Genomic DNA, 11,709 nt, shown 5'->3' on the forward strand with positions numbered 1-11,709 from the left:
AACCCATAAACTTTCATGGTGCTCCCTCCGCCATTGAGATTATAGCATTTATATGGCGACGACTGTAGTTTTGTATGGAAATGCCAAATTCCTCCTTCCATATTAATGCTAACCATCGCTTTTCCCCACACTATCCACCCCCAAAACATCATTGAAACCTAAACTAGAATGGATAGGTTCTAGTTTTTTATTATTCATTTTGGTTTCCATTAAGAAAACCACGTCGGGCTTCTTCTCCTTTACCATCCGGCGAAGCTCTCGAACTATCCGGGGGTTCCCAAGCCCCCGACAATTCTAACTTATAATTTTCATGACAGTCGGCGGGGTTGTTGATTAGCCCTCGCCACTCTCGATCCCATTGTAAACTTGCTGTTCCCAAGTTCCTCCACAATTTGTTGGAAAAAATTGTCAACTGTGTTCCCTTTCCGACGAACTGTTGGTTCATCTTGACAGATCTCCTTTTCTTCGTTAACTCTCTTTCCATTCTGTTTTAGACTTTCCTGTTGGGGAAAAATTTGATCAGCACAAGCCCTTCTCTTCCATGATGTCCCCGAGGTACGTTTCAAAACACCCCCTTCTTCATGTTGGACAGGTTTCTCCCTGGGCTTCGAACTGGGCTTTATTGGGTACACATCATTACTTCTAGGCATTTGTCCCAAACATGGTTTCACATGAGTTTGCGCTAGCTCAATAAAATCTGTCCCCTTTCCACGTGACTCTTTAGGTCGTACTCCCATATAATTCTCCATATCTGACCTAATCCCAACGCCACATTTCATTTCACTATTAATTACCACATTAACTTTTCCTTTTTCATTTTCTCCTGCCATAACTTCCTCTCTCCCCAGTAAATTGCTCCTTGCTTCCATTTTTGTTTCCATTCCATCACCTGGATTCACGGCATCGGGAGGTCCTTGATTATCGCCATCCATTTCAACACAGTTACCTCCCACGCACGTAGTCGATGTATCTCCCTAGTTAGGAAACTCCTTATTTGTGGGACTTTCCTTCCCTGAGTAATCCGCCATACCATAGCCACCCTGTAGCCTTTCTGTTTCCCCAACCTCCGTGCGCCACCGTTCCCCTGATGACCTGGATCTTCTGTAATGCGATTTCTCCACATTAGACGGAATGTAGTCTGAGCCCTCTTGCTTGTAGTAGGGTACATCCCGTCCTTTTCCTTCCATCCTTGCTTTATTTGGAGGTGGAACCCTTAAAAAAGGTCCAAATTGAGGTTTCGCACCTTGGAGACTAGTTCCTTGGAAAATCTCACAGCCTCCGCTTCCATGGCATATTCTTCTGCAGTGGAAGCAGAAACACGGGAGACGTTTATATTAGAATGACACCCAAGTCCTCTCTCCTTGAAGATTCAGTTTTCTACCCCTAGCAATTGGTTTTGACAAGTCAATATTGATCTTCACCCACAAAAATTCCCCCTATCCATCTCCTCTCTCATTCGTGTTCACCTCTTCCACCGTACCCACCGTCGCACCTATTCGAAGACCCACCTGTTGGTTCATACAAGCCAAATGTAAATTGAACATGTGAATCCAGAAGGATGCTTTCTCAAAATCAATTTTTGAGGGATGTGTTAATCCATCAAACTTTTCCACTGAAAACAAATTTCTCTCAAAGATCCAGGGTCTCCCCTCCATCACTCTTATTATGTCGAAAATGTGTTCAAATTCTATCAAGAATACATTCGTTCCTAACCCCTTAAAAGTTGTCATACCATTAGGTTTCCATCCTTTTATCAATGTAGATCTAATATACTCCCTACTAACAATCATTTCTACCAAAAGCTTTCCAAACTATACACATTTGTCCTCTCGTCGCCGTCCCCAGAGACGGAGGGAGGGGGGGACCGGGGTGGGCCATGGTCCCCCCCAAAATAAGGAAAAAAAAATTATAAGTAAAAAAAATAATAAAAACCCCAAAATAAGGAAAAAAAAAATATAAGTTAAAAAAATAATAATAAAAAAAAAAAGTAAAAAAAGTAAAATTAAAGTTTTAATTTTAGTCATTTGGTCCCTTCCAAAACAAAAAATTGGCCCTATTTTTAAATTTTTTAGCCATAGCCAATAAAAATTTTTGGCCCTATTTTTAATTTTGTTGGCCCATATCCACTAAGTTTTTTTATTTTTGGCCCTTACTTTCAAATGTTTTTTTTTTTTTTGTCTTTACAGTAGTCTTTAGTTTATAAAAAACAACAAAAATAATTTTTTTTAATAAAAAAATTCTAAATAACCGAAAAAAAAAAAAAAAATTGGCTGGCCCCCTTTCATAAAATTTCCTGGCTTCGTCCCTGGCCGTCCCTGTAACAGCCTGGTGCAAAACCACAACATCCGCATCCTCCTATTCAGAAAGAGAGAAACTCTTCCACTTGTTTGTTAGATCATCAACCATTGAATCACTTGATAGTACCAATGGAAAAAACTCTTCAGAATTCTCTTCATAGTCTCAGCAAAAAACTTGAAAATATTTTTCTTCTCCTTTAGGGTTTTTTGGAACCTAGAACGAAAACTGTGTGGATTGCATTAAACAACAACGGCAAAAAATAAAGTTGTTAAACAACATGGGCCAAAAAAGTATTTAACCCTTTGAATTATATATCGATTACTTTGACCAATGCAGTCATTTTATTGCATTGAATTTTATAATATAATGTTTCTGTAATCATATATTGTATGATTACAGTGACTAAAATAATTAGCCTCTTTAGAAAAATAAAATACCGTAGAGTATACAAAGAAAATAGTAAAATATGAGAGCCATATTTGAGACATTAATTTATAGGGTTAAATATCTTATTCAACCATAGAGTTTCACAACTTTATTTTTTGATCTTTAGGGTTTGATTTTTATTACAAGAGGTCCTTTTGGTTTGCCTAGAGACCTAGATGGTCCTTCGATCCATTTACTGATAATTGACTTAGCGGAAAGCCACGTCATTGATATGTGGACAAATTATATGTTGACACGTGTCCTATTTGCCAAATCACATCTACCACTTAATAATTTTTTTTCCACGTGTATTAAATTAAAATACTAAAAAATATTTGAAAAAAAGAAAACCCTTCTTCCATTAATCCTGCGACCGACAATCCCCAAACCCCATTGAACCCACCCCCATCTCCAGAGACCTTTGTTCTTCCCCATCTCCGGCCATGAGACGTCTTCCCCGGCCACGACAGAAGCCCATTCGATGAACAAACCCATTCAACAGAAACCTATTCAACATATGCTTATCCGATGAAGTAAATTGGGTTTCATAGAAGGATGGCAGCAAACAGTAATATTTGATAGCTAGGGATGTCAACCTGGTCCGGTTTTTTAGTTTTTGGCCAAAACCAAGGATCGGAACCGCGGTACCCTGGTTCTTGGTTTTGGGCAACCGGAACCAGGAACCGGGTCTCGGTTATCGGCCGGTTCCGATTTATGCCAAATCCGGTAACCGGTTTTTTAAGAAAATTGTTTTTTTTTTTTTTTGGCTTATTTTAGGGTGTTGGGCCTAAAATAAGCCCATTTTTTAGCATACAATTCACCACACAAAAGTCAAATTTTATTTCACTTTCCCACATTTCCTCAGCAACCAAGCAGAGATAGAACAACTTATAACATTAATTCTAGAGCAAATTCTTTGGAAATCGAAACTAAGCCAAACCCAACTTCAAAAGGCCAATGAACTTCAAGAAATGAGTTACATTTTACTAAGATAAACACCAAATTGAGCCACCAAAGAACTAGCTAAAGCCTAGAGAAAGTTACAGAGAAAATATCAAAGAAACCCAGAAATACGAAACAAAATATAAACTACCCAAATGGCTGCTTCTAATACATCGAATCATCTACCCAAATATAAAAGGGAAAATGCAGTTTATCCTCCTGAAGTTTAAGGGGTTTTTCAATTTTAACCCAAAAGTTCAAAAATTGGCAATTTAAATCCCCCGTTTAATTTTTTCGTCTAAATGGACGAAAATATATGAAATTACATCATTACCCTCAGGCTTTTTTTTAAAAAAAAATTTCCGTTCAATTTAACGGAAATTAATAACGGAAGGTTTAAATTGCCAATTTTTGAAATTTCAGGGGGTAGATTGCCAATTTTTGAACTTTGGGGTTAAAATTGAAAAAGTCCTGAAACTTCAGGGGGATAAACTGCATTTTCTCCAAATATAAACTACCCAAGTTTCTTTCCTTCTCGGTTTTCAATTTAAGCTTTTGGGTCTTCTTCCTCTTCTTCTAATACATTGAATCGTCGCTCTCATGGCTGCTTCGTCCTTCACGAGCTCGTCCACGTTCGCTTCCTGCAAGAGACCAAACAATTAAAAAGGGGTATAAGTAATGAAAGAGAGAAAGAGATAGGCAGAGAAGTGAAAGAGAGAGGCAGAGAAAGAGAGGCGGAAGTGAAAGAGAGAAAGAGAACCCTAAACCTAAAGTAAAAACAAAAGCAAAATAAATAAATATATATATATATATTAAAAAATTATTATTATATATATGCACCTGGTTTCGATTTTCCGGTTATAACCAGGTGCCAAAAACTGGGATCGGAACCGGGGTCCTAGTTTTTGGTTTTTTTCTAACCGGAACCAGAATTGGCTCCCCGGTTTCCCAGTTTTCCGGTTTCACAGTATTTTTTGACACCCCTATTGATAGCCATCAAAATCAGAAAATGGAGAGATGTTGTGCAAGTTTGTTTTTGGATAAAACTGTATACATATGATTTATGTAATATAAATGATTCTTGTGAGCAGCATTGGATCAAGGCTATAAAACATTTCTCTATTAGTATACTCCATTGTAAAAGCTGTCATCGAGAGTTCTTTATGTCATCTAATGAAAAAAAAATTTATTTTTTATTTTTTGATTTTGACTCAGCTCTGTCAAATGCGTTTGTTCGTCGAATGGGTTTCTGTCGTGGCCGGAAATTGTGTTGTGGCCGGAAGCAAACTCGTTGCCAGAGATTGCGTTGTGGCCGGGGAAGACGTCTCGTGGCTGGAGATAGAGAAGAAGAAAGGTCTCCGGAGATGGGGGTGGATTCAATGGCGTTTGGGGATTGTGGGTCGCAAGATTAATGGAAGAAGGGTTTTATTTTTTTTTTCAAATATTTTTCAGAATTTTAATTTAATACATGTGAAAAAAAAATTATTAAGTGGCAAATGTGATTTGGCAAATAGGACACGTGTAAACAAATAATTCGTCTACATATCAGTGACGTGACTTTCCGTTAAGTCAACTAATGGTAGATGGATGGAAGAATCATCTAGGTCTTTAGGCAAATTTGAAGGACTTCCTGTGATAAAAATCACACCCTATGGATCAAAAAATAAAGTTGTGAAACCCTAGGGGTGAATAAGGTATTTAACCCTAATTTATATTTATTCTTATACTTAAAAGATTTTTTTGTTCTTCCCTTTTTAGGTTGTGTAGCAGCTTTAAATGATGTTGATTTTTTTTTTTTTTTTTTTTAACATATTTACACAAAAAGTGGAAGATGAAGGGATTTAAACTAGTAACTCTTGCTTCATAAGGCGTAGTTTTAACCGATTGAGCAAACTTGAGGGATTTTCTATGATAAAAATCAAACCCTAAGAATCAAAAAATGAAGTTGTGAAACCTTAGGAATGAATAAGGTATTTAACCCTAATTTATATTTATTCTTATACTTAAAGATTTTTTTTGTTCTTCTCTTTTTTGGGATGTAGTAGCTTTAAACGATGTTGATTGTGTTTTTTTTTTTTTTTTTTTTTTGACATATTTACACAAAAAGGGGAGGATAAAGGGATTCAAATTAGTAATTTTCGCTTTATAAGACGTAATTCCAACCAATTGAGCTACTTCTAGGAGCGTGGTTAAACGATGTTAGATTAGTGTATTGTGGGCATAAAAAAGAAGGTAATTAAAATGTAGGGAGGGCTCGAAAAAAAGAAAAAAGGAAAAAGGTTAATTATTGGGAACCGTGGTTAACTGAGTTTTGACTGAGATGTAGAAAAACAGTGGTAAAGTTAGGGTTTTGGTAGTTGTTATTTAGGTCTCTATGAGGTATAAAAAGAAGGGCATCCTAATCAGCGAGAGAGCCGAAGTGGGCGTCCCATTTTTCTCATGTCAGGCTTTCTGCAGGTAACCTACGAATCACTGGGATTCATGCGATTGTTTTCTGTTTCATTTGTGTTTGTTCATCTCTCACTGAACATATGTGCCTCCAAGAAGATGCTCTGATTTGTTGATGCGATCTTACTTTTCGTTCTCCTTCTTTTATCTTGAGAGTACTACTGATATGCGCAGATGCATACATCAAATCTCTAATATCAAATATCAAATGCCAATGATTTCTGTAGATGTTGTTGTTGTTATGCACCGCTGGAGTTCTTGTCGTACTTTTAATATCTAGAAACAAATAAGGACTTTTTTGCTCGATGGATACTTTGCCATCCATGTCTTGCTCTTTGCTTTCTCTCTCTCATTCTAAAATTTTTACAAGTACCGGTGATTCTGATTTCAGACCATGGAATCACATTATTTTCTCGTTTAAAAGGTCTGGATTTATGTTTATTTCAGAAATTTTTATCAATGTAAAACCATTTTGGGTCTCTTCGTGGGTCATTGAATTTCAAATCTCGTGTTTGGTTCTCTCGGTAAGTGCCTTGTTCAAGACCCACCATCTGATATGTCACTCTGAAGATATAAAGTTTACAAGAAGATCAGCTAATATCGTAGTTTTTGCTTTTAATCTAAATCCTCATATATTATCGCAGTTGTATAAGTTTTGGACTGTTCATAAAGTTTGGTCAAATTTTACTTTTTGTTTTTCGAGCATTTTCTATTTTAATTTGACGTTTTTTTTTTTGGGATGAATAAGTTTCATTAAAACCAACAAACGAATATGCTCACCAGACTTAACTGGTACTCTGAACTACAAAAAACTGGTACTCTGAACTACAAAAAAAATACCAAAATCTCCCAGCTACTTACAAATAACAGGTCAATATACCAAGTAAAATCTTTCACAAACCAAAAGATTACTTGTATCTCCTATCTACAAACCGAAGGAAACAACTAAAAAAAAAATCACCTAACACCGACCCAACATAGAGGTTAAGCACCTTCACTGACGCTCCCCATGGTCTGCATAGGTCCCTGATGATAGCCGTTTAACAAATTTCCTAGAACCCATAATACGAGTCCTTACCTCTCAATCAATCCTTTTAAGGATTTGTTCCTCTGAACTCAGCTTATTTCCATGACGAATTTTGTTCCTGTGCTTCCAGATATGGTAGACAGCAGCCTCAAGGGCTAATTTGCACACCACAGCCCCAAGCGAAGTTCCTTGAAGCCCAGCAATTCCCCAATTCACAATCTATCCTATTCAACATGAGCATTACCCACAGCACATTTCCACATAATAGACCTCCAAATTCTTTGGCTGAAGCTGCAATGGAAATCACCCACCTTGGTTCGTCAAAGTCACTGCTATCAATCAAAGAGACCTTACTCTGAATATCTACTAACTGATCTGACCTACTGGAGGCCAAAGCCAATCCCCTTTTTTCATCACACTATCCAACTGTGCATTTAAATGGCATCCAGAAGCATACTCGACACGGAAACCATGTTTATCAATTAACACCCCATCTGGATGCCACCAGTAAGCCCAAAGATGAATAGATTTGCCATCCCATACATGGCTATGCTAAACTTGATAAATGACTTAGCTTCATCCCTTAGCTTGAGGAGTTTCCTCCAACTCCACAAGCTGTTCGGAGGGGTTTTGATCTGCATGAGCTGTTCTGAGGGATTTTGACCTTCTAATTGTTAATTTTTGTTGGGTGATTTTGCTAGTAGTGTACATTAATGGTCTGTGTTGATTTGTCCAAAATCTGTTACGGTGTTCATTATCTTATTACCTAGTCTCCCTCCTGTTCTGACACCCTCTTACCAAAAGTGGTATAGATTTCCTTCAAAATTCCTACAATCATCAACAATCTATGCTCACATTTTTTTCCTTGAGAGATCTTTTTGCATGCTTCTAGTGTTGATTTATTTAATGTTTAATTGAGTACCTCTTGTTTGCCTTATATGCACGTTTGGTCTTGCATGTGTACATTAATGCTTCTTCATGTGAAAAATTCATGTTGATTAATTGAGTTGATTCCATCGTTCTTGTGCATTTGTGTTTTTTTGGTTGGTTTCCAGAATGCTGCCCCCAATGATTGAACTTGATATAAATGTGTTTCAGCCTTGTCTGAATGTGGTTGTTGAAAACTAGTCCTCAGTTCTGAGGGATCATACTTATTTTGTGTTTCTGTTTTTATATTAGCCATTTTTTTGGGGGGGGGGGGGGGGGGGGTGTGTGTGTGGATTAACTGAGTTGATTCCTTCGTCCTTGTGTGTGTGTGTGGTTTTTTTGTTGGTTTACAGATTGTTGCTCCCGATGATTGAACTTGATATAAATAAGTTTCAGCCTTGTCTGAATGTGATTGTTGAAAACTAGTCCTCAGTTCTGAGGGAGCATACTTATTTTGTGTTTTAGTTGTTATATTAGCCTCTTTTTTTTGGGGGGGGGGGGGGTGGTGGGGGGGTTTGGATTAACTGAGTTGATTCCGTCGTCCTTGTGTGTGTGTGGTTTTTTTTTGTTGGTTTACAGATTGTTGCTCCCGATGATTGAACTTGATATAAATAAGTTTCAGCCTTGTCTGAATGTGATTGTTGAAAACTAGTCCTCAGTTCTGAGCGAGCATACTTATTTTGTGTTACTGTTATATTTGTCTTTTGTTTTTTTTTGGGGGGGGGGGGGGGGGTTGGTGAGTTGATTACGTTGTCCTTGTGTGTGTGTGTGGTTTTTTTGTTGGTTTCCAGAGTTGCTTCCGATGATTGAACTTGATATAAATAAGTTTCAGCCTTGTCTGAATGCGATTGTTGAAAACTAGTTTTCAGTTCTGAAGGAGCATACTTATTTTGTGTTTCTGTTGTTATATTAGACATTTGGGGGGGGGTGGGGGGGATGATATAATCTTAAGTGACGTGGATCTTAGCACCCTTCTGCAACTCTTTCCCTTGCTAAAGCCTTCATCTTTACAACGGCCCCAGGCTCTCAATGGGTCGAAGACCAGCAAAGTGTTCATGGCAGATTAAAAATAAGCCCTATCCAAAGTCTTGATACTGTAGGGGTTTGTTCCTGATCCGAAGATCAGGATATGTGACGTAGGAATAAGAAAGAAAGGAGTTGATGAATTTCCGCTCTATGTCCTTCTCTTGGGAGAAAGAGAATGTTCCGGTGGAGCCCGGGAAACTGAGTGCTTTGTGTGGGATTTGGGCTTTTGTTGTTTTGGCGGTTTGAGTTTGAGGGCTTTTCGGGTTGTGTGGGGTTTTCTTGCTGTTACATTCAGGTTTTTCGTTTGCTCATTTTAGTTAGGAGCTGCATGCGTTAGTGGTGCATTTTTTTAATTTTCGTTACTTATCTAAAAAAAGAAAAAAAGAGTTCATCCTTTTCATGTCCTACGAATCAACAAGATGCTTTCTTGTGCTGGAGCAGATAGGCTCCAAACTGGTATGCGAGGTGCCTTTGGGAATGCCCAAGCGCTTGTGCAAGGGTAGGTATTGGTCAGGTATTGTTCTCTGTTAGGTGCAAAGATGCAAATGGGAACCATGCACAGGAAGCACTCAAGAGGGCCAAATTTAAGTTTCCCGGACGACAGATTATTGTCAGTTGCAAATGGGGTTTCACAAAGTTCAGCAGAATGGATTATCTTAAGTGGAAACAGGAGAACATGATTGTACAGGATGGAGTGAATGCTAAGCTTTTAGGTTGTTGAGAGGCAACCTGGCCGGACATTTTTGAGTGAAGCCCTGAGGTCTGCCGCTTGATTTTGAGTGTTCAGATTGTTTTCATCCGAATAGATCCTTTCTTGTCTTGATTTAGATTTTGAATCTTTCTTGGACATCTGTGGTGTTTAATTTTGTAAAGTTGCATAAACTGAGACACTAGCATATCATGTCATGCAGTGCCATCTATCTTTCACGTACAACTATCGCAGATACTAAATTTCCTACCATAACTATTGCCACAGGTTAGCACCAGTTTCTTCAAGGAACTGGATGATAGCACTTTCTATTGGCTGGTTTCCTAAGCTCTTCTCCTAAACAAAAATAATGTCAACAGATTTGTACCCCAACGCATAAAGGAATTCCCTCATTTGCACCATTTCTCTCTCTCTCCTTGATTACATTTTATTTTTTGGTACTTATAAAAATATCAAGGGTATAAAGGTTATTTTATTATTTTTAATGTCTAGCAACTGATAGATGAGAGTACATTATATCAAATTAAAAGTTCAGAATGTGAAATTGAGAGTTTTTGAAATTTGAGCGAGTATTCTAAAATAAGTAATAGCTCCGGAGTGTTAAAAGGAAAGTTATTCCTTCATTTTAAAAACTAAGAACTAATTTAATTTTAATGTTCTTTTCAATGCAAAGGTATATAGCTTTTACTTTTTAGTCTTAACGCTACATTAATTTAGTTCTCATTTCTTACCTTTCACTTGGTTAAGCATTTATCACCTACACCAACACTGTTTTCCCTCATAACTTGAATGACATTTTTAAGAATAGTGTCTTTCTCTAAAAGGAACTGAAGCATTTACAAATCGACATATAACAACCATAATGCTACTTCATGAGAGTATGCTACAATCACAAGTTATATTGAAGTAAGGAATTGTCTGATAATCACTCCAAAAAGACTAATAAGTTACAATTAAAACTTTTTATCACTCCAAAAAGACTAATAAGTTACAATTAAAACTTTTTATAATTACTTATAAAGTTAGTCTCATCACCAATGAATAAATACGGGACTAACTTTATAGGGTATCATAATCTGATGGAACTAGAATTTTTACATTGGAGGGTAAAAGTCTTTTTAAAAAAAATTGAGGGGGAAAAATTAATTTTTAAGAGTACATTTTATAAAATATATATAATTTTTTTTAAAAAAAAAATTATTTTTTTGGGGACCACCTTATGGCTTAAGAGGGCCCAAGCCCCCCAAGCCTTAAGGTGGTTCCGCTCCGGAATTTAAGCTCTCTATAATTACTTACAAATCCTAATCTCATCTAGCAATAAACCAATGTGAAACTTAGTAAGTTACTACCCATAAGTTCCTTTATAATCCACCAACTTCATGCAAGCTATTCATCTTCATAATATGTGATTAACTTTCTAAGGGGTCACATATGGTGCCCTTCCTATCCGTATTCCTTCTGTCATAAATTGAGATCTTTCCTTAAAAAATGGAAAATACCACTTGACCACAACATAATAATCACAAAAAATAATAATAAAAAAAAATCACAAAATTACATCATGCCACATTATTTTTACTTTTTAAAACCCATCCTAACAATAAAACAAATACTTTCTATTTCATTTGAAATTAAGAGAATCATCTTCCATACAAGTGACCTCTATCCTTTGACTCGAAAAATTGGATACCCTTTTAAGAAATCAACTTAATAAATTCCCCCACATATTCTCAACGTGATATGCAGACGAACTCCATTTGCCACAATTCACTTAATAAAACTGATATCTTCCCATTTGGTTTTAACTATTCAATCAAATGCTATCTACTTAGATCCAAGAAAAGAGGAAAATAATTGCATGGTAAATAGAAAACATAGTACATGTATGTAACGCCATAAGAGAGTC

The 11,709-nt window shown here is 36.8% G+C and overlaps 1 pseudogene; it reads left to right on the forward strand.

Moving 5' to 3' along the window:
* Positions 1 to 8,999: 8,999 nt before the first annotated feature.
* Positions 9,000 to 10,112, forward strand: LOC132179666 (large ribosomal subunit protein uL16-like; annotated as a pseudogene).
* The last annotated feature ends 1,597 nt before the right edge of the window (positions 10,113 to 11,709 follow it).

The sequence above is a fragment of the Corylus avellana genome, chromosome 4 (genome assembly GCF_965113065.1).
Source record: "Corylus avellana chromosome 4, dhCorAvel1.hap1.2, whole genome shotgun sequence".
NCBI classification, from domain to species: domain Eukaryota; kingdom Viridiplantae; phylum Streptophyta; class Magnoliopsida; order Fagales; family Betulaceae; genus Corylus; species Corylus avellana.